Raw genomic sequence first — 27382 nt, 5'->3', positions numbered from 1 at the left:
GGTCCGCGGTGGGGTTCAAGAGATCTAGGCACCATCTTCCTGCACTGGTTTTCCTCACCAAGGTCTAAAAAATAAGCACAGTCCTGTTTAATGTTGGGGTCATTCTCGGAAACACCATGCTAAACGCGCCCAAAACGGGACTCTTTTTCTTTCATTCAGTCGTCAAATTAAATGTCAATCAATGACAGGTTGCTGGTAGAGAGATTGTTTTCGAAAGCAGGGTGTTTTTTGAAGAGCTTCTACTTCCACTAGTCTAATATTTTTCTAATGCAAACAGGTAATTGACCATAAACCTCATCACCTAAAGCTCAGAACAATCCCCATTCCAAGTATAAATTTCCATACACCATTATCCAATGTGTAGACTTTTGCAGTGTCATTTAATGGTGAAGCCAGCATCAGTTATTTTATAAATTATGATTGATCTTTCGAAAAAAAAAGGATCAGGAACTGTATCTTCTCAACCATCTGCCATATTTGGAGTGGAGGATGTTTTCAATTGGCAATCATATCTGGTCAAACCTAGACATATGGAGCCCTGCTCCATTCATCCAACAGTGAATCTCAATCACTCTCTCAGAGCAAGACATTTTCATTATCCCACCTGGTCGCATTTCGTGCTGCCAGTCATCATTATGAATTCAAGTCCTTTGATAATTGTTTGAAGATAAGCAAAATAATTTGCACCAAAATTCCAATTGTTTGCTGTCAAATGACGAGACACATGTATTACAGAGGTCTTGGAACAGGCTTGTGGGGATGAATGGCGAATTCCTATTCTTGTATATTTGTTAAGCACTGCTAAACACTTCTCCTTTTTCCCTTTGTTATGACCCTAAGTTCAGCAGTAAAATGCGCCAAGATGAAAATTACATTTCCCTTTTTGAAATACTTCTGTAAAGAGAGAAGAGGATTCTGGACTTCCGGTGACGGCGGGCGGGAGGCAGCCGCACATTGGAGGGCTCTGTTCGGGAACAGCATTTTCGGGGAGTAACGCCCGGTCCTAGGGCCAGCGACGGCAGTAAAAGTCTGGAGACAGCGCAAGGAGAAGAAGGATGTCGAAAAACACCAAAAAACGGCCAGGAAAAAAGTGGCAGAAAGTCCGTTGGAGAGTGGAAAGGTCACCGCGGGGTCAACAAAGAAAATGGAGGCTGGGGAACCAGGGGAGGCCGCAGTGCTTACGGCTGAAGAAATAACTAAGGTGATGGCTGCGGAATTCCAAAAGCAGTTGGCGCAGATTGAGAAATGCATGGAGCCGGTGAGGAAGGAGATGAGGGAGGTTTTGAACATGCTGATGGAGGAGGCGGTTTTCCCGGTGAAGACGGCGATGGCGAGCGCAGTGGCGGAGGTGCGAGAGCAAGGGGAGGCGCTGAAGGAAGTGGAGGAGACGGTATTGCAGCGCGGTGATCAACTTGCCTCGATGGGGAAGGAGATGCGGAAGGTGATGGACACGAACAAGAATCTGCGAACAAAAATGGAAGATCTGGAAAACAGATCCAGGCGACAGAATTTGAGGGTCGTGCGGCTGCCCGAAGGAGTTGAAGGACCGAAGCCGACTGAGTATTTTGCCGCGATGCTGGCAAAACTATTGGGGAGGACCCCTCCCGATATGAACTGGATCGGGCTCATAGGTCGTGGAGGCCTGTACCAAAGGCGAGTGAGCCGCCAAGGGCAGTGACTCTGTGCTTCCGTAGGTACAGTGTGAAGGAGAAGGTCCTGAGCTGGGCCAAGCAGAAGCGGGTGGTGCAGTGGGCTGGAGCTGGTATACGTGTACAGCAGGACTTTACGGTGGAGCTGACGAGGAGGCGGGCTGCCTTCAACCGGGTGAAGAGGGCACTGTACATTGGTAAGATGCAGTGTGGCATTGTATATCCAGCGAAGCTGAGGGTGACTTATAAGCTCATGGACTTTTATTTTGGAACGGCGGAAACAGCGGAGGAGTTTGCGAAGGCAGAAGGACTGTGGCAGAAATGACAAATTGAGGAATGGTCAAGTGCCGGTGTAACCTGATAACTGGATTTTCTTCTTTTTTTGGATCACTGCACGCGGGTGTAGAGGCTAAAGGAGCCAATGTTGCATATATTTGGACAAGGGAAGGGACGGGACTTTCACTTGAAAGGAGGGCTCTTTGTGGTGTAGGTGGATATGCGGGGTTTGTGTGCTAAAAGGGGATCTTTGGGCTTTCCTAGGGCCGGGCAAGGGGGAAAGGGACCCGGGCGGGGGCCTCCACGCTGGCCGGTTTAAGCCGGCCAGTGAAAGGGCATGAGGTTGGGGGAGGGGCTGCGGCCATCGGAGCCTGGCAGAACAGGGTCCGAGTGGTCTAGCCGGGGTGGAAAGTTGGGGGGAGAGAACCGAGGTTGGGGGAGGGAACTGAGGTTGGGAGGAGGAGTTTTACAAGAGGCAGTGGACGGGAGGAGCTGGAGACTTGGGGGGGGGAGGGGGGGGGGTGGAGAGCTGTGTAGATTAAGGGTGACTACTGGTAATCCCTGATTCCTTTTTGTCATTTGTTTATGTAAACATGCGGGTTGAGGTTTGGGGGTTGGTGGGCGGATGGGATCGTTGTTATTATGGGGATTGTGCCTTGTTGATTATTGTTTATTGTTGATGGGTGTAAATGTGGGATAAAATGTGAAAAAGGAGGAGAATTAAAATAAATTTTTTTTTTTAAAAGAGAGAAGAGGATTCTCTCACCCCGGGGCCGGCCTGGAGAATCGCCGGGACCGGCGCGAATCGCGGCACGCCACTCCGACACCGGTCCGCTCTCCGGAGAATCGGCACCATTGGTGCCTGCACGGTAGGCGCGGCGTCGTCCGGGGGCCGCTCTACGGAGCCAACCCCCCCCCCGGCGATTCTCAGTCTGGGATGGGCCGAGCAACAACGCTAAAAAAGCCGAGTCCCGCCGGCGCCGTCCACACCTGCTCTTACCCGGCTGGACCTCCGTGTGGATGCATCCGGGGGCGTCGTGGTGGGGGGGGGGGGGGCGAACCCAGGGGGCTCCGCTGTGGCCTGACCCGCGATCGGGTCCTACCGATCGGCAGGCCAGATTCTCGGGCTGGGGGCTTCTTTTGTTCCGCGCCGGCCCCTGTAGCCCTACGCCATGTTGCGTCGGGGCCAGCGCGGAGCGGGGATCCACATTGGTGCTGGTCCCACTGCGCATGTGCGCGTTGGCGGCGGCCCCACTGCGCATGTGCAGACCCGCAGCGCCCATCTGACACTGGGATCGGCAGCTGCAGCGGCGTGGGTCGCTCCAGCGGGCCCCCTGTCAGGGTCAGAATTGCTGCTCCTGAGGCCATGTTGACACCGTCGAGAAATGCGACGCCGTTGTAAACACCTTAGGATCAGAGAATCCTGCCCAAGGTCTTTAGTTAAGTAGATTTTTCAGCACAAATAGATCACTTTCAAAGCGAACAAAGGAATCTCTCGCATTCTTTAATTCCCTTCTAAATGTTCATATTTTAAAACTGCATTTTTAAGGAATAAAATTTAACTAATTGAAAAAAAACAGATTGAAAAATGTTATTAATTACTGTGATGAAAGGCTAATGGGATATATGTTATTCCTAACATATCACTATGAGAAATGTGACTTGCTTAAAATGAATATCATGCAAATACCTGCATTAATCATCTTTTCAAATGCCATTACAATTCAAAGTATCAAACACTTCCACCTGCAAGTGTCACATATGCAAAGTTTGTGTTTGCACATGCGTCTGATTTAATTTGGTCTCCTGGCGACAAAGATTCACCAGACGTGCTCCTGGGATGAAAGGTCTGTCCCATGAAAAGAACTTGCTTGACTCGGCCTACATTCTCTCGAATTGAGAAGAACAAGGGGTGATATAAAATTCTTCTGCAGCTTGACAGGGGAGATGCTGGGAGGATGCACTCCATTGCAGAGAGGCCTAGCCTAGTCTCAGTCGTTGAAGATCAAAGGGTGTGAATCTTTGGAATTCTCCACCCCGAAGATCTATGGATGGTCTGTTACGGAGTATATCCAGGATAGGGATGAAAAGATTTTTGAATACTTAGCAAATTAAGGGTTCGTATCTATGAAAAGTACTGATCAAGAACAGGCAGTCAACAAACATACCCACCGACTAAAAAAGGTGAAAATGGAGAATCAGTTAAATACTTTTTTTGAAATTACTTTTAGTCATTATTTTGTTTGATGTTCACATTCGTTCACTGACTCCTAAATCTGTAATACATGATCAATCTTAAGGCCGTACGCACTATCTGTCAACTTTCCATGGTAAATCCTTGTATTTACATTTATGATGGAGGCAAAATGATGTCACTGCTGGGAGGAATGTGTAATTACAACATGTCGTATTTATATAGACAATGGGCGGGATTCTGCCGCCTCCCAGCCGTTGTCAATGGGAATTCCCACTGAAGCCACTCCATGCCACTGGAAAGCCCGCATGGGCTGCGGTGCGCTGCCAGCAGAATCAGAGAATCCCGCCACAGTGACCTGCTGGAGAGTTCTGGCCATATACCATGGGCTACATTTGCCGGTCCCCCAGTTGCGTGTTTCTCGGTGGTGTGCCGTTCGCTGGTGGCCGGATTCGCTACTCCTGCCGCCGGTCAGTCATTGAAGCCACCACATGCCGCCGGGAAACCCGCAGATGGGGGTGCACTGCCGGAGGGAACAGGGAATTCTACCCGCTGGAGAATTCCAACCTATATGTGAATGTCTGGAATTTGAACATATCGATAGGAAGAGTACACTGATGGAAAATGTTAATGTGGCATTGATAATATCAAATCAATTATTACAGAAAAATAGAGCAAAATGTAAGAATTTATGTTTCAGCCCCTTGATCCAACTCATCTGCAGTCTTTAACCCCAGTCGGCCTGGAAACATTTTGTTAACAGCACACCCCACCTCCCGCACGATTTTGCAGGAAAACTACAGAGTACATTTTTTCTACTGCAGGGTATAAGAACAGTAACAGGGAAAATGGTATGGAACTAAATAATTCATAAGTTTTAATTGTTTTGTTCAGATCTACCCTCCTCAAAAACCTCTGAGTTGAGCTTTAATCCTCTCCTGCACTTTGCATCTCTCTTTCAAGTTAATTCATTCTTATACCTTGATCTTCTTTTGACCCTTGCACCTCTCACTTCTCCTGCACCTTGAGTCTTGCACGCAGCCCTCTGCCCTCATGTGGCATCCTCCTCATGTGGCACATCGCCCACATGTGACCCACAAGTATGAGGTGATGCATTTTAGGAGGGCTAATAAGGCAAGGGAATACACAATGAACGGTAGGATGCTAGCAAGTATAGAGGACTAGAGGGATCTTGGGTGCACGTCCAAAGATCCCTAAAGGCAGCAGGTCAGGTAGATAAGATGGTTAAGAAGGCAAATGAAATATTTTGCCTTTATTGGCTGAGGCACAGAATATAAGAGCAGGGAGGTTATTACTGGGCTGTATAAAATGCTTGTTGGGTCACAGATAGAGTACTGTGTGCAGTTCTGGTTGCTAATTGCACTAGGAATGATGCAGAGGAGATTCACCAGGATGTTGCCTGGGCTGGAGCGTTTCAACTGTGAAGAGAGGTTGGATAGTTGAGCTTTAATTGTTTGACTTCAAGCAGGGAAGGCTGAGGGGGAAACTGTTTGAGGTGTACAAAATTATGAGGGGCATTGATGGGGTAGATATGAAGAAACATTTCTCCTTAGTAGAGGGGTCACCAACCAAGGGGCGTAGATTTAAGGTGATGGGCAGGAGATTTAGAGGGATTTGAGGAAAATTTCACCCAGGGGGTGATGGGACTCTGGAACTCACTGCCTCAAAGGGTGGTACAGGCTGGAACCCTCACAACATGTAAGAAGTATTTAGATATTTAGATGAGCACTTGAAATGCCATGGCATACAAGCCTACGGACCAAGTGCTGGATAATTAGAATGGAATAGAAGATTAGAATAGATAGGTGCTTTATGGCTGGCGTAGACATGGACTAAAGGGCCTCTTTCATTGCTGTAAAAGTCTTTGACTCTATGACCTCCCCCACCTATGACAGCTCGCCCATATATGGTACCCCACCCGCACCCTCGCAGCCTTGCATTCCCGCAGGGTATCGTGAAAAGTGAAATGTTGCCAGGTTTAATATTGAAATATCAGTTGGCGAGAGCAGCTGTATTTCTTTTTGTATTTGATGTGTCTCTGAAAGAAAACTGAGGCAGGAGGCAAAAATGTAAGAACAGCAAATGCTACAAATTCTGACATTGAACTGCAGTACCGAAGATAATTGCTGAACTTAAGCAAAACAAAGCCTTTGATGACACAAAGTATGGTGCAAATGTATTCAGGAAAGAGGCAAAGTTTTGTATTTCGAAGAAAGTTAATCCCCGAACAATTGGGTCTCTGCCTATTTAGCATTCTGGGTATCTTGCAGAAACCTTTCGAAAGACAGTATAATTTGTATTTTTGCTATTCAAGAGGATTATATTGCATACCTCGAAGAGGGAAGAAAGTATAAAGGGTGGTTAAATATATGATTGGTGTTCAAAGCTATGTTTGGAATTGGGAGAAAAATGCCTGGCTAAATGATGATTTGCGAATTTGCGCACCTGCGTTTTGCAACGCAGGTCAGATAAATGTGGGTTTTTAAAGCTTATCGGGTGACTTATAGCTTCTTGAGAAATTGGCTTTTTTCCAAATGTGACAGTCTGTTCATCTGGTATTTTAGCAAGCAGTGTTCACTTGGCTTTGATCAAATCATCACGAATAAAAGTACTCTTTTTAACCATATCCATCTGACTCTTTCTCACAAGATAACTTCATACTCATATACGTACAGTGAGATATTTCTGCTTCTGGCTTGTACCAGTAAGCAACTCCATGGGAGATCCTTAGAATTCATAGCTGTCACCATAAATTTCATTAAAATGTCCCAACGTATACACGTAGACGACGCAATTGCATTTCAAAACCTATTTTAGTGATGAGTCTCTGGAGGTAGAATCATAGAATTTACAGTGCAGAAGGAGGCCATTCGGCCCATCGTGTCTGCACCGGCCGCTGGAAAGAGCACCCTACCCAAGGTCCACACCTCCACCGTATCCCCGTAACCCAACCTAACCTTTTTGGACACTAAGGGCATTTTTCTTTTTTAATAAACATTTTATTGAGGTATTTTTGGTATAGTGACAACAACAAAATAAACAATACACATGAAACCATAAATATAGTGCAAAAGCCTCTCGTACCCTTATTGACCCCGTACTCTAATCTAATCTACTCCCCCCCCCCCCCCCGCCCCCCCACCCCGTCTGCTGATGATTAATTTCCCGCAAAGAGGTCGACGAACGGTTGTCACCTCCGGGCGAACCGTATCAGTGACCCTCTCAAAGCGAACTTGATTTTCTCCAAACAGAGAAAGCTAGCCATGTCCGATAGCCAGGTCTCTGACTTTGGGGGCTTTGAGCCCCTCCAAGCTAATAGTATCCGTCTCCGGGCTACCAGGGAAGCAAAGGCCAGAACGTCTGCCTCTTTCTCCTACTGAATTCCTGGGTCTTCCAATACACTGAAAATTGCCACCTCTGGACTCAGTTTTTAACACCGTGGACATAACATCTGCAAACCCTAAGCTTTGGACATGTCCAAAACATGTGGGCATGGTTCGCCGGTCCTCCCGCACATTTTGCGCACCTGTCCTCCACCCCAAAGAATCTTCTCATCCGGGCCACTATCATGTGAGCCCGGTGAACAACTTAAATTGTATCAGGCTGAGCCTGGCACATGTTGCAGACGCGTTGACTCTACTCAATGCGTCCACTCATAGACCATCCTCTATCTCTCCTCCCAGCTCCTCCTCCCACTTGCGTTTCAACTCCTCAGTCTGCGTCTCCTCCGACCCCATAAGCTCCTTATAAATGTCCGAGACGCTCCCTTCACCTACACACCCTCTGGAAACTGCCCTGTCCTGAATCCCCCTTAGTGGTAGGAGCGGGAAGGTTGACACCTGTTTACAAAGCAAGTCCCGCACCTGCAGATACCTGAATTTGATTCCCCTTGCCAACCCAAACTTTTCCTCCAACGCCCTCATACTCGGAAAGCTCTCCTCTATGAACATATCCCCTATCCTCTCAATCCCCACTCTCCGCCATAACCGGAACCAGCCGTCCATACTCCCCGGGGCAAACCGGTGATTATCACAGATTGGGGCCCAGACCGATGCTCCCACTGCTGCCACATGCCGCCCCCACTGGCCCCAAACTCTCAGGGCTGCCACCACCACTGGACTGATGGAGAACCGTGCCGGCGGGATCGGCAGAGTCGCAGTTACCAACGCCCCCAAACTGGTGCCCTTACATGAAGCCGCCTCCATACGCACCCATGCCGACCCCTACCCCACCACCCACTTCCTGATCATGGCAATATTAGCCGCCAGTAATAGTTGCTAAAATTTGGCAGCGCCAGCCCGCCCTCTCCCAACTCCGCTCAAGCATTACCTTCCTTACTCGCGGAGTCTTGCCTGCCCAGACGAAGCCCGTGATCACTCTGTTGACCCGCTTAAAAAAGGACCGCGGAATAAAGATGGGGAGACACTGAAATACAAATAGGAATCGCGGGAGGACCGTCATCTTCACCGTTTGCACCCTCCCAGCCAGAGACAACGAAGCGCGTCCCATCTCCGAAAATCGTCCTTCATTTGGTCCACCAGCCGGGCCAGATTCAATTTATGCAGCCGGTCCCATTCCCGTGCCACTTGGATGCCTAGGTACCTAAAGCTTCCCTTTACTAACCTAAGTGGCAGCTCTCCCAGTCGCCTCTCCTGTCCCCTCGCCTGGACCACAATCATCTCACTCTTTCCCATATTAAGCTTATACCCCGAAAATCGGCCAAATTACCCTAGAGTCCTCATGATTTCTTCCATTCCCTCTATTGGGTCTGAAACGTACAGAAGCAGGTCATCCGCATGGAGCGAAACCCTGTGCTCCATGCCCCCCCCCCCCCCCCCCCCAGACCAGTCCTCTCCAGCCCCTCGAGGCTCTCAGAGCAATTGCCAACGGCTCTATAGCCAGCGCAAACAACAGTGGGGAGAGGGGGCATCCATGTCTCGACCCCCGGTGCAGTCTAAAATAGTCCAATGTTGTCCTATTCGTCCGTACACTTGCCACAGGAGCCTGATACAGTAACCTGACCCAGTCAATAAAGCCCCGCCCGAATCCAAACCATCCCAGTATCTCCCACAGATAGTCCATTCTACACGATCAAATGCCTTTTCTGCATCCATTGCGATCACTACCTCCACCTCCCTACCTTCCGGGGGCATCATGATCACATTTAACAGCCTTCTTACATTGGCCACCAACTGCCTGCCCTTAACAAAACGGGGTGTCTGGTCTTCCCCAATAACTTCTGGAACACAATCCTCAAACCTGGAGGACAAGATTTTGGCCAGCAACTTGGCATCTACATTCAACAGGGAGATCGGCCTGTAGGACCCACACAGCTCCGGGTTCTTGTCCCGCTTAAGAATCAGATAAATCGTTGCTGTGACATTGTCGGGGGCGACACCCCACTTTCCCTTCCTCATTGAACATCCTCAACAACACCAGCCCCAATATCTCCGAAAACTTTTTATAAAACATCACTGGGTACCAGTCCCGACCCGGGGCCTTACCCGCCTGCATGGCCTTCAAGCCCTCCACTATCTCCTCCAGCCCGATTGGGGCCCCCAGCACTTCTACCAACTCACCGTCCAGCTTTGGGAAATTCAGACCCTCCAAGAAGTGCCTCATCCCCTCCGGCCCCGTAGGGGGTTCCGACCTGTACAGCCTGCTGTAGAAATCCCTAAACGCCTTATTCACCCCTACAGAATCACCAACTAGGTTCCCATCTCCGTCCTTTACTGTCCCTATCTCCCTAGCTGCCTCCCTCTTCCTAAGCTGCTGTGCAAGCATTCTGCTGGCCTTCTCTCCATGTTCATAGATCGCCCCCTCGCCTTTCTCAGCTGCTCCACCGCCCTCCCTGTGGTCAGCAAGCTAAACTCCGCCTGTAACCTCCGCCGTTCCCATAAAAGCCCTGCCTCTGGGGTCTCCACATACCTCCTATCAATCTGTAGTAACACCTTTACCAGTCGGTCCGTCTCCGCCGTGTCCATCTTCTCCCAATGGGCCCAGATCGAGATCAGCTCCCCCCTGGCCACCGCCTTCAGTGCTCCCCACACCACCGCTGCTGAAATTTCCCCCGTGTCATTGACCTGCAGGTAGCTCTGAATACATTTCCTCAGCCGCTCGCACACCACTTCACCCGCCAAAAGTCCCACATCCAACCTCCAGTGCGGGTGCTGGTTACTGTCTTTACTAACCTGCAGGTCAACCCAATGTGGAGCATGGTCTGAGATTGTAATCGCCGTGTCCACCACCCCAGCCAGCAAGGCCCTGCTCAAAATAAGGAAATCAATCTGGGAATACACTTTATGCACGTGTGAGTAGAAGGAGAACTCCTTCACCCTCGGCTGCCCAAATCTCCATGGATTCCCCCCCCCATCAGCTTCATGAACCTTCTTAGTTCCTTTGCCATTGCTGGCACCCTGCCTGTTTTCCCAGCATCCTCTTTATAAACTCCACATCATCCCAATTTGGCGCATACACATTTACTAATACCACCTGCACCCCCTCTAGTTTCCCACTGACCATAATGTACCGACCTCCCACGTCCGAGACTATTCTACCCGCCTCAAACACCACCCGCTTATTGATCAGGATTGCGACCCCTCTAGTCTTTGAATCTAGTCCCAAGTGAAAGACCTGACTGACCCAGCCTTTCCTCAGTCTAACCTGGTCCGTTACTCTAAGGTGCGTCTCCTGCAACATTACGACGTCCGCCTTCAATCCCCTAAGATGCGCGAACACACGTGCCCTTTTGACCGGCCCATTTAACCCTCGAACATTCCAGGTGATCAGCCTAGTTGGGTGGCTCATTTCCCCCCCACCCCCCTCCGCCGATCAGCACCTCCACCGGTCCATACCCACGCAGCCCCCGCCCCCAACCTCCTCTCTGTCCCTCAGCCCAAGTCCCTCCCTCGTCAGCAGAACATTCCCCCCCCCACCCCCCTAGTAACAACACCCTGTAACCCAATCCCTTTACTAAACCAAACATATGCACACACCCCACTGCGTTTCCGCGAGCTAGCTCGCACAGCTAGCTTGGTGGCCCCCATCCCCGGCGCCAGATAGTCTCCCACCTATTGTTCCCTCCCCCCCCCCGCGACCCCCCCCGCTCATACAAACAAACTCCAACATCAAACAAACCCCACACAATTGCCCAACAGAAAAACACCAAGATCAAAACAAGCACCCCTCCATCCCCCAACAGTGCAAATGAAAACCTTAACTCACTCAGCTCTACCGCTGGTTCCAAATCAATGCAAACGGCATCACAAACATCTTCCATGAAATGCAAAATGGGAAACTTTTTACAAAAACAGAGAAACAAAAAGAAAAAACAAAAACATGAACGTTGCAGCCAAGTTCAAAAGTTCTCAATCCATCGCCAGCCCTTTTTTTACGCAAAGTCCAATGCGTCCTCAGGAACATTTGGACAAATTCAGGCCTCTCAGGGAAGGCATTGGCAAGAAATAATAGCTCAATTATTCTGCAGTCATGCTTCCTGATCTGCTGCGTATTTCCAATATTTTCTGTTTTTATTTCAGATTCCCAGCATCTATAGTATTTTGCTTTTGGACTTGTAATGGGTAAGTCATGCCAAATTAACCTAATTCATCTTTTTAAATAGATTAACTAACATGGTGAAAAAGATCGTTATATATGGGTATTATTCATGTTGGATTCTATAAGGCATTCAACAAGATTACAATAAGCGACTGTTAACCAATATGAGAGACCGTGCCGCCCACTAGGTGCTAGCAAACGTCATCATGGAGAGATGGAAGCAGACATTCACTGAGGTAGGCCAGCCGTCATTACAAAAGGTCAATCAGAGGCACTATCTCCGGGGTTGTTGGGAGGCCTGAAGACGGTGTATGTTTGTTGATCAAAAGGATTGTATTTCGGAGCTCCAACCATGAAGGAAAAATGAATGGTAAAATATTGATGTTTATAGCTTGATTTGAAATTGACAGAAAAGCATTTGGCTAAAGTGTGAAACAATAATATAGTGATAGATTAACTATAGCCACCTGAAGAGAAGTAGAATGTTAAAATATGCGTATTACTATAAATTAAGGTACACGTACATAAAAAAACTTGTAGTGAACGAGGTATGCAGAAAATGACAAACAGAAATGTTAATATAGACGGTATTGGAAGTGAGAGAGCATAATTATGCATATTACATGCCATGAGAGTGGAGTTAACATATGACAGGAACAAGTGTTGATGGGTCAAGTAACCATGTTTGAATCACCACTGTTCTCAAGTTTAAAAGCATAATTGCATATATCAAAAGCATATAGCATGCAACAGTCAGTAGCAAACAATGATGGATATTTTCTGGAAATAGAGTTTGGAAAACATTATATCTCTTAAATATTAGCACTGGACTTATCATACAGATATTCCATGATTTGCATTATACATTACATGTGGAATGATTATGCACAAGTGTCTAATAATGCATGTAATGACGATGCTGTACACAGATGTATTTAATGTGCCATCTGCTCTTCCTGCAGAATAAGTAGAATCCAGACACTTACAAACTGTACTGAAAAAGCACAATAAACCAGGCACTATCACAAGTCTATTTGAACGAGGTACTAGTGCACTTACAGAGGTGGTAGCAGATGTTGATATTGAAGAACATATGGAAACACAGCACAAAGCACCAAGTAGTGGTAGTAGTTAATAAAGTGTCAGCTAATATAGGATGCAGGACACCCTGCATGTTGCAATGTCGCAGCTTAGATTTGTAGAAATGCAAATCTTTGAGAGACTGCTTTGAAATGAAGAAAAGCAGGGTCGTGTTGATGAGCCAACTACTACCTTTTTACAATGCATTGGAAAATGACCTGGTAATTGTAGTGATATGCATCACTGTATATACACAAGGGGTTAATGTAAATACACTACAACTAAGTAACCACTAGAGGGAGCACCAGAGATGTTATGACATGCAGACACGCAACCAATGGGTCATTAGAACAGGACACAACCAATGGGTAATCAGGACACCCAGAGGTGGCATTACCACAAGGGGGCACTACACAACCCATATAAAAGGACAGGGCACACGGGCTCTGCCTCTTCCACAGACAGACACCGAGAAAGTAAGACCGGGTTGATCAGCAGCAGCATCACACCCTAGCACGTGGCTTAGAGCAAGCTGGTACAGTTAGACTTAGTTATTAGAGCTAGATTAGCAGAGTGTCAAACTCATTTAACAACTGTGTTAATAGTTCAATAAACACGTTGAGCTCATTTCATATAGTCTGGAGCATTCTTTCATAAAGCCTACATCCAGTCGCAGTTTATGTTACACAAAGTAACATAACACAACATTAATGTGGCAGAGTCCACCACCATTTCACACAGCCAGCGATACCAGGTCTCTGTATGACAATTTGCTACTGCACACCCAGCAGCGTCTATGGCATTTGAAGCAGGAACGTCAACTATAGAGGCCATACACACACACATAATTTCTTATGGATATCCTACAACTGGCATAGGATCAGAGGAACATGAGTAGGCCATTTGGCCCTTCAAACCCGCTCCGCTGTTCAATAAGATCATGGCTGATCTGGTTGTGGTCTCACTGGTATGACAAAAGGTCACTTGTTGGGAGTGGTGTACAGGCTCCCTAACACGGTAGGATGGTGTGTCCAAAAAGAAATAGTGAGAGCTTGTCACAATGATACGAGAATTATCATGAGAAATTTTAATTACATACAAACTGGAATAATCAGATGGACAAATGTAGCATAGATGACAAATCTGTTGAATGTTACATCAGCGCATTCTTAAACCAACCATGGAACAGGCTGTATCAGACCTGGCATTATGCAATGAGATAGGTTCAACTAATAACTTCATAGTGAAGATGTCCCTAGACAGCGGCAATCATAATATGATTGAATTTTATATTCAGTTTGAGTGAGAGAAAAGTGGGCCTATGACTAGTATTTTAAACTTAAAGAAGGGCAAATATGAGGGCATGAAGGCAGAGCTTGCAAAAATGAACTGGCAATTTAGATTACGGAATAGGTCAATGAAGGTGTAGTGGCAGACATTTAAAGGGATATTTAAGAATACATTCCAAGGAGAAAGAACAATTCCAAGGGGTGGACCCACAATCCATGGTTAACTAAAAAAGTTAAAGGTAGTATCAAGCTCAAGTTAAAAGCATACAATAGGGTAAAGATGGGTGGCAAGTCACAAGATTGGACAGAATATTTAAAAAACAAAGAATGACTAAAAGTTTAATAAGGATGAAAAAATGAGTGTATGCGAGAAAACTAGCTAGAAATATAAAAACAGATAGTAAGAATTGCTATAGATGTGTTAAAAAGAAAAGAGTTAACAACATTTATTTACCCAGAGAGTAGTGGGAGTCTGGAACTCGCTGTCGGAAAGGGTGGTGGAGGCAGAGACCCTCATAACATTGAAGAAGTATTTAGGTGTGCACTTGTGATCCCAAGGCATACAAGGGCATGGACCAAGTGCTGGGAAATGGGATTCGAACAGTTAGGTGGTTGTTTTCGACCGGCACAGACTCGATGGGCCGAAGGGCCTTTTCTGTGCTGTACGACGCGATGACTACGACACCAACAGTAGGCTCTCTGCACTCCATATATTTCAGGGGCAAGCGGGGAGGCAATACTGTGGTTGTAGTATCTGGGGGCCGGAGAGAAGGCACACCCCCTTTTACTGAACAGCAGCCCAAGAAGTTGAACCTGCCAGGCTGCACGTTGGGCGCAGCCTTCTCCTGCCATCTGTTGGATCAGAGTGGCAGGGGAATGAGGTCCTTAATTAATTGGGCATTAAATGGCCACTTAAAGATCTCAACTGGGCCCCCAATGGGCATCACACTCAACATCTCACTCACACCCGTAAAGACGTAACGGGATGTGTTTGGCTGAGCAGAGGGCACATGGCTCCAAATTTACAACTACTTCTCTTCCTGCCCTCAGGTGGCCCATAACATTCAGCTCAATTCATTTTAGATTACCAGCAGACAAGAAAATTCTGGGTATAACGGAGGCAGGTTGGGGTTTTTTGGGGGAGGGGGAGATGGGCAATTGACCTCCTCTCAAGAGTTGGGTCGGCTGTGGTAGCAAGCTGTATGCCTCACCTTTTAGCAGACTTTTAGATTTAAGTGTCACAGGCCAGGTTTCTCAGGGCATGAAAAACTCAACAGACAAAGAGGCAGGAAATGCTAGGTGCAGCACGATAGCACAGTGGTTAGCATAGTTGTTTCACAGCTCCAGGGTCTCAGGTTCGATTTCCAGCTTGGGTCACTGTCTGTGCGGAGTCTGCACGTTCTCACCATGTCTGCATGGGTTTCCTCCTGTGCTCCGGTTTCCTCCCATAGTCCAAAGATGTGCGGGTTAGGTGGATTGGCCATGCTAAATTGCTCTTCGTGTCTAAAAAGGTTAAGTGGTGTTACTGGGTTACAGGGATAGGGTGGAGGCGTGGGCTTGAGTAGGGTTCTCTTTCCAAGGGCCAGTGCAGACTCGATGGGCCGAATGGCCTGCTTCAGCACTGTAAATTGTTTGATTCTATGAATAATAATAATCATGATCATTGTCACAAGTAGGCTTATATTAACACTGCAATGAAGGGCCTTTCCTGCACTACTAGAGAGTGGAATGCTTCTGCCAGATCATTCAAATTATCTTGTTTCCCTTTCCATTATCCGCTAACCAATTCCCCCCCACCCCCACAACTCAGAATCCAAAACACTTGCTTATCATTCCACAACCCACAATCTCTTAAACAGCCTGTCATCTCCCCACACCACCAATGACCTCTGCAAACCTCCACAATCTCCCCTAACCCACGATCTCTTCACCCGACTGTGAATTCTGTGATCTCTTCAATCACCCTCAAGACCTGCACAGACCCACGATCTCTTCAACCACACCCACAATCTCCCACCCAGGATCTCTTCAATGCTGCACGATTTCCCTCAACCCAGGGTCTCTCCAACCACATTCAAGATCTCGCTGAACCACAATTTTTTAACATCCACCCCTGATCAATATCCCCAAACTCATGATCCCTTCACTTCAAACCCCCACAATCCTTCTTGACCCACAATCTCTTCATCCACTCCCCGACCCCCCACCTCTCCATAATCTCCCCAATCCGCGATTGATTCAACCTTCCAGCACCTCCCATAATCTTCCCCAGAGAACCATGATCCCTTCAACGAACCTATAGACAGGTAATTACCCTCCCAACCTGAACCTCTTGAAGCCTTGAAATCATCCTTGGTACACAATCTTACCCCAGTCCACAATCTCTTCAAGCTCCACGATATCCCAAAGCCACCAGCGATCTCCATTGACCCACAATCTCTTCAAACCTCTGCAATCACCCTCTCCAACCCATTATCTCTTCAATCACACATGCCCTTCATCCCACTTTCTCACTTCAGCATAGAATCTCTACAGTACAGAAGGAGGCCACTCGGCCTACTGAGTCTGCACCAATCCTCCGAAAGAGTCATAGGTGACCTGGGTGACCTCAGCCCCCACCCCATCCCCGCGACCCAGTAATGCCACTCGGTTTGATTGATTGGCTGGTGGCATTACTGGTTTCTCTCGAAAAATATCCAGCTAATTCTCTCCTGAAGGCCACTGTGAGGACTGACTCTCTCTCCAGCGAGCTCGAGTGCTATTCTCCTGAAGGCCACTGTGAGGACTGACTCTCTCTCCAGCGAGCTCGAGTGCTATTCTCCTGAAGGCCACTGTGAGGACTGACTCTCTCTCCAGCGAGCTCGAGTGCTATTCTCCTGAAGGCCACTGTGAGGACTGACTCTCTCTCCAGCGAGCTCGAGTGCTATTCTCTTGAGATTGCAGAGGTGTGAATTCAAGCCACGAGCTGAAAGCAAAGTTTGATGTGAAATATAGTGGGCGGGATTCTCCGCCGGCGGGATTCTCCGTTTTGCCGGCACCCGGGGGTTTCCCAATGGCGTGGGGCTGCCCCACAATGGGAAACCCCCATTGATCAGCCAGCGTAACAGACATTCCCGCTGGCGGGTGGAGGCAGAAAAGAGACAGAAAGTCCAAAATCCCGGCCAAGTGTTGATGCCGGCGTAAACACCGGAGTGGTGTACGCCGGCGCCAACGGGCCTCCTGGCCCAGTTATTCTCTGGATTTCAGGGAGCTAGAACGGCGGCGGAGTGCAGTGCACTGCTCCGGCGCTGTAAGAAGGCCCTGCACGGCCGGCACGGGTCCGTGCATCTGCACGATGGACGGCGCGGGTCCAAGGATTGGGCGCAGTTTAGAATTCAGCAAAGAAGGACAAAGGGATTGATGAAGAAGGGGAAAGTACAGTACGAAAGGAAGCTTGCAGGGTACATAAAGACTGACACTAAGAGTTTCTACAGATATTTGGAGAGAAAGAGATTGGTAAACAGAAATGTAGGCCCACTGCAGACAGAAACAGGGGAATGCATAATAAGGGACAAAGAAATGGCTGAGCAATTGAATACATGCTTTGGTTCTGTCTTCACAAATGAGGACACAAATCAGATCCCAGAAATGTTGGAGAATGAAAGGTTTAGTGAGAGGGAAGAACTGTGGGAGAACAACATTAGTAGAGAAATGGTGCTGAGAAAACTGATGGGATTGAAGGCGGATAAATCCCCAGGGCCTGAGAATCTGCATCCCAGAGTGCTTAAGGAGGTGGCTCTGGAAATAGTGGATGCATTGGTGGTCATCTTCCGGGATTCTATAGACTCTGGAACTGTCCCTGCAGATTGGAGGGTAGATCACGTCACTCCGATATTCAAAAAGGGAGGTAGAGAGAAAGCAGGGAATTATAGACCAGTAGGCCTAACATCGGTAGTGGGGGAAATGCTTGAATCCATTATCAAGGACTTTACAGCGGAACATTTGGAAAGCAGTGGCAGGATCAGTCAGAGTCAGCATGGATTTATGAAGGGGAAATCCTGCTTGACAAATCTGTTGGAATTCTTTGAAGAGGTAACCAGTAGTTGACAAGGGGGAGCCAGTCGATGTGATATGTTTGGACTTTCAGAAGGCGTTTGACAAATTCCCACATAAGAGATTATTCTGCAAAATTAAAGTGCATAGGACTGGGGGAAATGTATTGAGGTGGATAGAAAACCGGTTGGCAGAGAGGAAACAAAGAGTAGGGATTAATGGGTCCTTTTCAAATTGGCAGGCAGTAACCAGTGGGGTACCACAGGGATCGGTGCTGGGACCCCAGCTATTCACAACATATATCAATGATTTGGATAAGGGAACAAAATGTAACATCTCAAAGTTTGCAGATGATACCAAATTAGGTGGGAGGGTGAATTGTGACGAGGATGCAGGGATCCTCCAGCAAGATCTGGACAGGTTGGGCGAGTGGGCAAACCAATGGCAGATGCAGTATCATTTAGATAAGTGTGAGGTTATTCATTTTGGAAGCAAAAACAGGAAGGAAGATTACTACCTGAATGGTTGTAAATTGGGAAAGGGGAGTGTGCAGCGGGACCTGGGTGTCCTTGTGCACCATTCGCTGAAGGTCAGCATGCAGGTTCAGCAGGCAGTAAAGAAGGCTAATGGTATGCTGACCTTCATTGCAAGAGGTTTTGAGTATAGAAGCAGGGATGTGTTGCTGCAATGGTACATAGAACATAGAACATTACAGCGCATTACAGGCCCTTCGGCCCTCGATGTTGCGCCGACCTGTGAAACCACTCTAAAGCCCATCTACACTATTCCCTTATCATCCATATGTCTATCCAATGACCATTTGAATGCCCTTAGTGTTCGCGAGTCCACTACTGTTGCAGGCAGGGCATTCCACGCCCTTACTACTCTCTGAGTAAAGAACCTACCTCTGACATCTGTCCTATATCTATCTCCCCTCAATTTAAAGCTATGTCCCCTCGTGCTAGACAGCACCATCCGAGGAAAAAGGCTCTCACTGTCCACCCTATCCAATCCTCTGATCATCTTGTATGCCTCAATTAAGTCACCTCTTAACCTTCTTCTATCTAACAAAAACAGCCTCAAGTCCCTCAGCCTTTCCTCATAAGATCTTCCCTCCATACCAGGCAACATTCTGGGAAATCTCCTCTGCACCCTTTCCAATGCTTCCACATCCTTCCTATAATGCGGCAACCAGAATTGCACGCAATACTCCAAATGCGGCCGCACCAGAGTTTTGTACAGCTGCAACATGACCTCATGGCTTTGACACTCAGTCCCTCTACCAATGAAAGCTAACACACCATACGCCTTCTTAACAAACCTCTCAACCTGGGTGGCAACTTTCAGCGATCTATGTACATGGACACCGAGATCTCTCTGCTCATCCACACTGCCAAGAATCTTACCATCAGCCCAGTACTCTGTCTTCCTGTTATTCCTTCCAAAATGAATCACCTCACACTTGTCTGCATTAAACTCCATTTGCCACCTCTCAGCCCAGCGCTGCAGCTTATCTATGTCCCTCTGTAACTTGTAACATCCTTCCTCACTGTCCACAACTCCACCGACTTTCGTGTCATCTGCAAATTTACTCACCCATCCTTCTACGCCCTCCTCCAGGTCATTTATAAAAATGACAAACAGCAGTGGCCCCAAAACAGATCCTTGTGGTACACCACTAGTAACTGGACTCCAGTATGAACATTTCCCATCAACCACCACCCTTTGTCTTCTTCCAGCTAGCCAATTTCTGATCCAAACTGCTAATTCACCCTAAATTCCATGCCTCTGTATTTTCTGCAGTAGCCTACCGTGGGGAACCTTATCAAACGCTTTACTGAAATCCATATACACCACATCAACTGCTTTACCTGCATCCACCTATTTGGTCACCTTCTCAAAGAACTCAATAAGGTTTGTGAGGCACGACCTACCCTTCACAAAACCGTGTTGACTATCTCTAATCAAATTATTCCTTTCCAGATGATTATACATCCTATCTCTTATAAACCTTTCCAAGATTTTGCCCACAACAGAAGTAAGGCTCACTGGTCTATAGTTACCAGGGTTGTCTCTACTTCCCTTCTTGAACAAGGGGACAACATTTGCTATCCTCCAGTCTTCTGGCACTATTCCTGTAGACAAAGATGACTTAAAGATAAAGCCAAAGGGTCAGCAATCTCCTCCCTAGCTTCCCAGAGAATCCTAGGATTAATCCCATCCGGCCGAGAGGACTTACCTATTGTCACACTTTCCAGAATTGCTAACACCTCCTCTTTATGAACCTCAAGCACTTCTAGTCTAGCAGCCTGAATCTCAGTAACAACACTATCTTTTTCCTGTGTGAATACTGACAAAAAATATTCATTTAGCACCTCTCCTATCCCCTCGGACTCCACGCACAACTTCCCGCTACTGTCCTTGACTGGCCCTACTCTTACCCTCGTCATTCTTTTATTCCTGACATATCTACAGAAAGCTTTAGGGTTATCCTTGATCCTACCTGCCAAAGACTTCTCTTGTCCCCTCCTGGCTCTTCTCAGCTCTCTCTTTAGGTCCTTCCCGGCTAACTTGTAACTCTCGAGCACCCTAACTGAACCTTCATGCCTCATCTTTACATAAGCCTCCTTCTTCCTCTTGACAAGTGTTTCGACTGCTTTAGTAAACCACGGTTCCCTTGCTCGACCACTTCCTCCCTGCCTGACAGGTACATACTTATCAAGGACACGCAGTAGCTGTTCCTTGAACAAGCTCCACATTTTAATTGTGCCCATCCCCTGCAGTTTTCCTCTCCATCCGATGCATCCTAAGTCTTGCCTCATCGCATCATAATTGCCTTTCCCTCAGATATAACTCTTGCCCTGCGGTATATACCTATCCCTTTCCATCACTAAGGTAAACAAAATCGAATTGTGGTCACTATCACCAAAGTGCTCACCTACCTCCAAATCTAACACCTGTCCTTTCTGCCACCGTAATACTGTCCTTAACTAACAATGCCACCCCTCCCCCTCTTTTACCACCTTCCCTGAGCTTACTGAAATATCTAAACCCCGGCACCTGCAACAACCATTCCTGTCCCTGCTCTATCCATTTCTCCGAAATGGCCACAACATCGAAGTCCCATGTACCAACCCATGACGCAAGTTCAGCCACTTTATTCCAGATGCTCCTGGCATTGAAGAAGACACACTTTAAACCACCTTCCTGCCTGCCGGCACACTCTTGCAACTTTGAAACCTTACCCATGACCTCACTACTCTCAACCTCCTGTATACTGGAGCTACAATTCAGGTTCCCAAGCCCCTGCTGAACTACTTTAAACCCTCCCGAAGAGCATTAGCAAATTTCCCCACCAGGATATTGGTACCCCTCTGGTCCAGGTGTAGACCATGCCATTTGTAGTGGTCCCACCGACCCCAGAATGAGCCCCAATTATCCAGAAAACTGAAACCCTCCCTCCTGTACCATCCCTGTAGCCACGTGTTCAACTCCTCTCTCTCCCTATTCCTCGTCTCGCTAGCACGTGTCACGGGTAATAACCCAGAGATAATAACTCTGTTTATCCTAGATCTAAGTTTCCACTCTAGCTCCCTGAATTCCTGCCTTACATCCCTATCCCTTTTCCTACCTATGTCGTTGGTACCTATGTACAGGTACAGGACCTTGGTGAGGCCATACTTGGAGTATTGTGTGCAGTTTTGGTTTCCTTCTCTGAGGAAGGATGTTCTTGCTCTCGAGGGAGTGCAGCGAAGGTTTACCAGACTGATTCCAGGGATGGCGGGACTGCCATATGAGGAGAGATTGACTAGGCTGGGACTGTTCTCACTGGAGTTCAGAAGAATGAGGGGGGATCTCAGAGAGAATTATAAAGTTCTAACAAGACTAGACGGGGTAGATGCAGGGAAGATGTTACCAATGATCGGTGTGTCCAGAACCAGGGGTCACAGCCTGAGGATTCAGGGTAAACCATTTCGGACAGAGATAAGGAGACACTTCTTCACACAAAGAGTGGTGAGCCTGTGGAATTCATTACCACAGGAAGTATTTGATGCTAAAACTTTGAATATATTCAAGAGGCGGCTGGATATAGCACTTGGGGAGAATGGGATCAAAGGCTATGGGGAGAAAGCAGGATTACGCTATTGAGTTGGATGATCAGCCATGATGGTGATGAATGGCAGAGCAGGCTCAAAGGGCCAAAAGGCCTCCTCCTGCTCCTATCTTCTATGTATATGTATGCACGCGACGGACATATCCACGCCAGCGCATGTGCGTGTTTGCCGTTTCCACGCCGGCCCCTGCGCAACATGGCGGAGCACTACAGGGGCCTGGCGCATTGGAATATAGGCCCCCCCGCCGATCGGTAGCCTCTGATCGTGGGCCTGGCCACCGTGGAGGCCCCCCCTCCCCCCGGAGTTGGATCCGCCCCATCCCCCCACCAGGACGGCCCCCGCAGCCAGAGCGGCGAGGTCCGCCGGGTGGGACCATATGTGAACCACGCTGGCGGGACTCAGAGGAAGTCGGCGGGCACTCGGCCCGTCAAGCACGGAGAATCACCGCGGGGGCCGCTTTCAACGGCCGCTGACCAGCGCCGCCGCGAATGCGTGCATGCAATTGCCGCTGATTTTCCGGTTGCCAGAGAATTGGCGGACCGGCGTCGGAGCAGCGTGGTGGTATTCTCACACTCCCCGGGCTATTCTCCGACCCGGTGCGGACTCGGAGAATCCCAGCCGGTGTCTCTCCAGAAAGCCTGCTGCCCATGAATACTTCATTTTCTAAACTGCAGGGATCCTGAGTGAATGACTATGAAGAAGACAATTATTGGCTGTAGAGACTTTAATCAACAAGCTTGCTGTAAAGAGGATCTGCTAAAGAACCACCATCTGTAGCAAAGACCCTTATCTTTTGACCTTCATCCTTATTATTTTTACCCCTTTCCACTTGTTTGTGTTTGTCTGTCTTGTGTGTGTGTGTGTGTGGGTAGAGGATGGGCCGGTTAAAGTGTGTAGTAGGTATTAGCTTGTTGTTAACCAGTTGCATTTATTGCATATTGATGGCACGGAAGCACAGTTGTTAGCATTGTTGCTTCACAGCTCCTGGGACTCGGGTTTGATTCCCGGCTTGGGTCACTCTTTGTGCGGAGTCTGCACGTTCCCCCCGTGTCTGCATGAGTTTCCTCCGAGTGCTCCAGTTTCATAGATCATCATAGATTATCATAGAATCATAGAATTTACAGTGCAGAAGGAGGCCATTCGGCCCATCGAGTCTGCACCGGCTCTTGGAAAGAGCATCCTACCCAAGGTCAACACCTCCACCCTATCCCCATAACCCAGTAACCCCACCCAACACGAAGGGCAATTTTGGACACTAAGGGCAATTTACCATGGCCAATCCACCTAACCTGCACATCTTTGGACTGTGGGAGGAAACCGGAGCACCCGGAGGAAACCCACGCACACACGGGGAGGATGTGCAGACTCCGCACAGACAGTGACCCAAGCCGGAATCGAACCTGGGACCCTGGAGCTGTGAAGCAATTGTGCTATCCACAATGCGACCGTGCTGCATGAGTTTCCTCCCGCAAATCCCGAAAGATGTGCTGTTAGGTGATTTGGACATTGTGAATTCTCCCTCAGTGTATCCGAACAGGTGCCGGAGTGTGGAAATAGGGGATTTTCACAGTAACTTCATTGCAGTGTTAATGTAAGCCTACTTGTGATACGAAGAAAGATTATTATTTCCTGATAATCCTTGTTATAAATCGACAGTAATTGCGTTTAAAGTTACAAACCTGGTGACTGTAATTATTATGCGACCAGGGGCCAAAGACCTTGGGTATTTTTATAAGAATTATTGTTTAATTCACTTGTGTTGTGACTCCTGGGCGCATGGAGCTGCAATTGACCACGCAATGGCCCAAGGTGTTGCAACAATATTGAGAGACATGGCAATCACTACCATCACTGCTCATTTGGTAAATTGGTGAACTGCAATTGTAGATTTTGTTTTTTAGTATGTGGACAATGCTGGCAAAGCTGCATTTATAGCCCACTGTGATTGCCCTGACAAGATGGCGGTGCACTTTCCTCTTTGGAATCACTGTTCCCCTTGTGCTCATAGTATTTCCAGGGTGGTACAAACTCCCTGGGAAGACCAAGCTTCCTCATGAACTGATCTTCCTGCCTATGGATAACTGATTCTAATGTAGGATATTCACTGCCGTCTGAGTTTCTTCTCCTTCACTATGCCTGACTGTTGCATTGCCAATCTTGTTCCAAAATCCTTTAGGATTCATTGCTCTCCTGCTGCTCAATTATTTGCCATCCTTATGCTCACTCATCAGATCTGACTGGGGATTAAACACTGATCTTCCAAAGTGACACAATAAATATGTAATGCTCCATGAGCCTCATCCTGATTAATGGCTTTTGCAAGTTAAATTATTTTTTCAGAATTTCTTTCTGGAATTTTTATTTATTTTTGATGGGTATTAAATCTTAGACCAGAGTCAATTAATCCACAAATGCTTCTGTCAGTCTTCCATTGTTTACCTACTTATTTTGAGAGTCAAAAACGCTGGCCCCATATCTAACAGGATATGTTTAGTACCAAAATATTAGACAGCAAAAACCTCTTTATATTTCCACTAATGAAGCTCGATACAATTTAAATTTTATTTCATGGGACGTTTTTTGACAGCTTCCTCTAGTCATTAACAAAAAGGCAAGTAAATGGCACAACTTTGGACATACGTAACAAGCTGTTTTAAACATTACAACATCTGTACCTCAGTTGTTAAAACAGTTAAAAAGCTTTCAACCACAAGAGACTCACAAAAAGCAAGGCCTTGGAGAGCTTTCTGAGCCTGCATGTGTCCATTGTTTATGAAGTCAGGTTTGCTGATACAATTTTAAATTGGTGAAGCTGCTTTACGCCTCCTGCTCGTGCAAAGGTGACAGCAGGCCAAGAGATCCTCAAATATACCGATCCAGGTACATTTTTGGAAGGATTATATTTCACATTGATACAAAAAATACATAAACTCTCTAATTAACATTTGGCACGGACAAAAAAAGCTGGATAGAGGTGGAGTAATCACTTTTTAATTGAGATTTACATTCATTACTTCCATCCCCATTCCTGACCATACACCTGTTATTTATTCTTCATCCCTTTCCGTCTTTCGAATGACTGTTTCCCCTTCACAGCAGTTCACAATCCCTTGTGTCCGAACACTATCTGTATTTATTCTAATAACATTTAATCCTATTCCTCTAAAGATATTCATTCGACTCTGTTTAAAGATTGTCACATTAACAGCTTTATCTAGGAGCTTCTTTGATGCCAACCTTGCTGTAAATTCCAATTCGCATCACGGAAAAACTAGTTCCCTAGATCAGTTGGTCTAAACATATTTTTGCTAAGTCTTTTTATAATGTACTGAAGAAATAAACTAAGTCGGCAAAATTATTTTATCACCAGTCATGCACTTTCTACTTACAAGTTTTGTCAGTTTGCTTAATTATATCAAAACTATCCCAATGTAACATTGTCTCACAGTCAACTTACTTGAATTATAATATACTACAAGGATTGTAATAAAAGAAATCACTGAAGCATTACTTGCTGCTGTAACGTGCTCATCCCTTTCAATATTAGCCTGTTTTTTTTCTATCTTTGCCATGCTAATTCTAGTGCAGTGCGTGTGTAAATAACTTCTGTTTGCACTCTTTTCATCCCATTAAATTTTCAGTAATCCTCTGAGGTTTCCCCAGTGTCCCTTTTCTTTACTCCACTTCAATCTATTTCCAGTCTTTACCCATAAGTGCAATCCTCACTTAAGCTCCTGGCTCTGGTCTCTGATATCGGTAGAACATATTCTGAAAAATAAATTATGGCTATGTACCCAAGTGGTGTCATCGTGTGGGAATGAGAAAACGCGAGTCGAGATGGAATAAAGTAGGATGGCACAGAGATTCGTTTTGGTGCCACTTACTCCCCCTTATGTCACCTCATGTTCTTAGCACCCTTTCAATAGATAAGTTAAAAGATTGAACTTCCATCCCCCGGCTTCCTGCCCAAGCCATGGCATGGGCTGTGTATTACTGTCAGGGTCAATTGGGTTGATTATTAATTTTTAAATGGTGGTCGAGCTGTTAATTTCAGTGCCTTCCTCCCCATGTTATGGGGGTAAGCTTGGGGGTAGGTGAGAATTTGGACACCTGCCATACTTTACATAACCACCTGCCATGGGAAACATGTTTGCTGGAGCAGGTAAAATTCAGCCCCACGTTTGCACATCCTCCTGTGCGGAGTCTGCACATCCTCCCCGTGTTTGCGTGGGTTTCCTCCGGGTGCTCCGGTTTCCTCCCACAGTCCAAAGATGTGCAGGTTATGTGGATTGGCCATGCTAAATTGCCCTTAGTCTCCAAAATTGCCCATAGTGTTGGGTAGGGTTGCTGGGTTATGGGGATAGGGTGGAAGTGTGGACCTTGGGTAGGTTGCTCTTTCCAAGAGCCGGTGCAGACTTGATGGGCCGAATGGCCTCCTTCTGCACTGTAAATTCTATGACAAATTCTGTGACAAGCAGCCTCCCACCCAAAACAGGCCCAGATTTATTTCTCAGCAGGTAAATGACTAAAATTAAAATTTCAATAGTTCCAGATGACCATAGGCTGCTTTCCCCTTTGAGGGGAAACCTCACCTCAGATGAAGGGCAAGGGTGAAAAGGTTGGGTCTTCATGAATAACCTCAGCCGGTACGGGAATTGAACCCATGCTGTTGGCCTCGTTCTGCATCACAAACCAGCTGTCCAGCCAATCGAGCTAAAGTGGGATTTCACACGACACCACTCTCCAATAATGGCCTCTAGTGCATCCCCAATTTGAATCACTTTACCCTTGGTGACTATGCCTCCCGTGGCCAAGACCTTAAGATCTGAAAGTCTCTCCCTAAATCTCTCCACACCCCTCTCCTGCTCCTTCCTCCTTTAAGATGTTTCTTGAAGCCTACCTTTCTGAACAAGTTTTTGGTCATTTCCATATGTAGCTCAATGAACGGTACTGAAATAGCTCATGTGGAGGTACCATGGCGGGGGCGCCTTCATTGGGAAAGTGTGACTGAACAGGAGTGATTTCCCTCCACCCTGCCAACATAAAATGCTCATCAGGTTTCATCGTTTCACATGAACCAAATTTTATGTGGATTGAGCAGACACACCCGCTTAAGTACTTTGTAAGAACAGGAGGAAAGAATGGACCATAGTGATGGTCAGAAGCTAA

The 27382-nt window shown here is 47.1% G+C and overlaps 1 protein-coding gene and 1 long non-coding RNA gene across 2 annotated transcripts in view; one reads left to right on the top strand and one right to left on the bottom strand.

Annotated features, from left to right (window-relative positions):
- The window catches only part of LOC140391587 (uncharacterized), a 57434-nt gene that overhangs the window by 13543 nt on the left and 16509 nt on the right, over window positions 1-27382 (top strand). The window contains exons 2-3 of the long non-coding RNA XR_011935124.1: window positions 11679-11720; window positions 11824-11933. This is a non-coding gene — a long non-coding RNA (uncharacterized lncRNA). The remainder of the gene's footprint in view (window positions 1-11678; window positions 11721-11823; window positions 11934-27382) is intronic.
- gpc6a (glypican 6a) overlaps window positions 1-27382 on the bottom strand; it is a 1492324-nt gene that overhangs the window by 1454027 nt on the left and 10915 nt on the right. The window lies entirely within an intron of this gene.

The sequence above is a fragment of the Scyliorhinus torazame genome, chromosome 15 (assembly GCF_047496885.1).
Source record: "Scyliorhinus torazame isolate Kashiwa2021f chromosome 15, sScyTor2.1, whole genome shotgun sequence".
Lineage (NCBI taxonomy): Eukaryota > Metazoa > Chordata > Chondrichthyes > Carcharhiniformes > Scyliorhinidae > Scyliorhinus > Scyliorhinus torazame.
The sequence above is the reverse complement of the archived record's forward strand: the minus strand, read 5'-3'. Positions and strand labels throughout refer to the sequence as shown.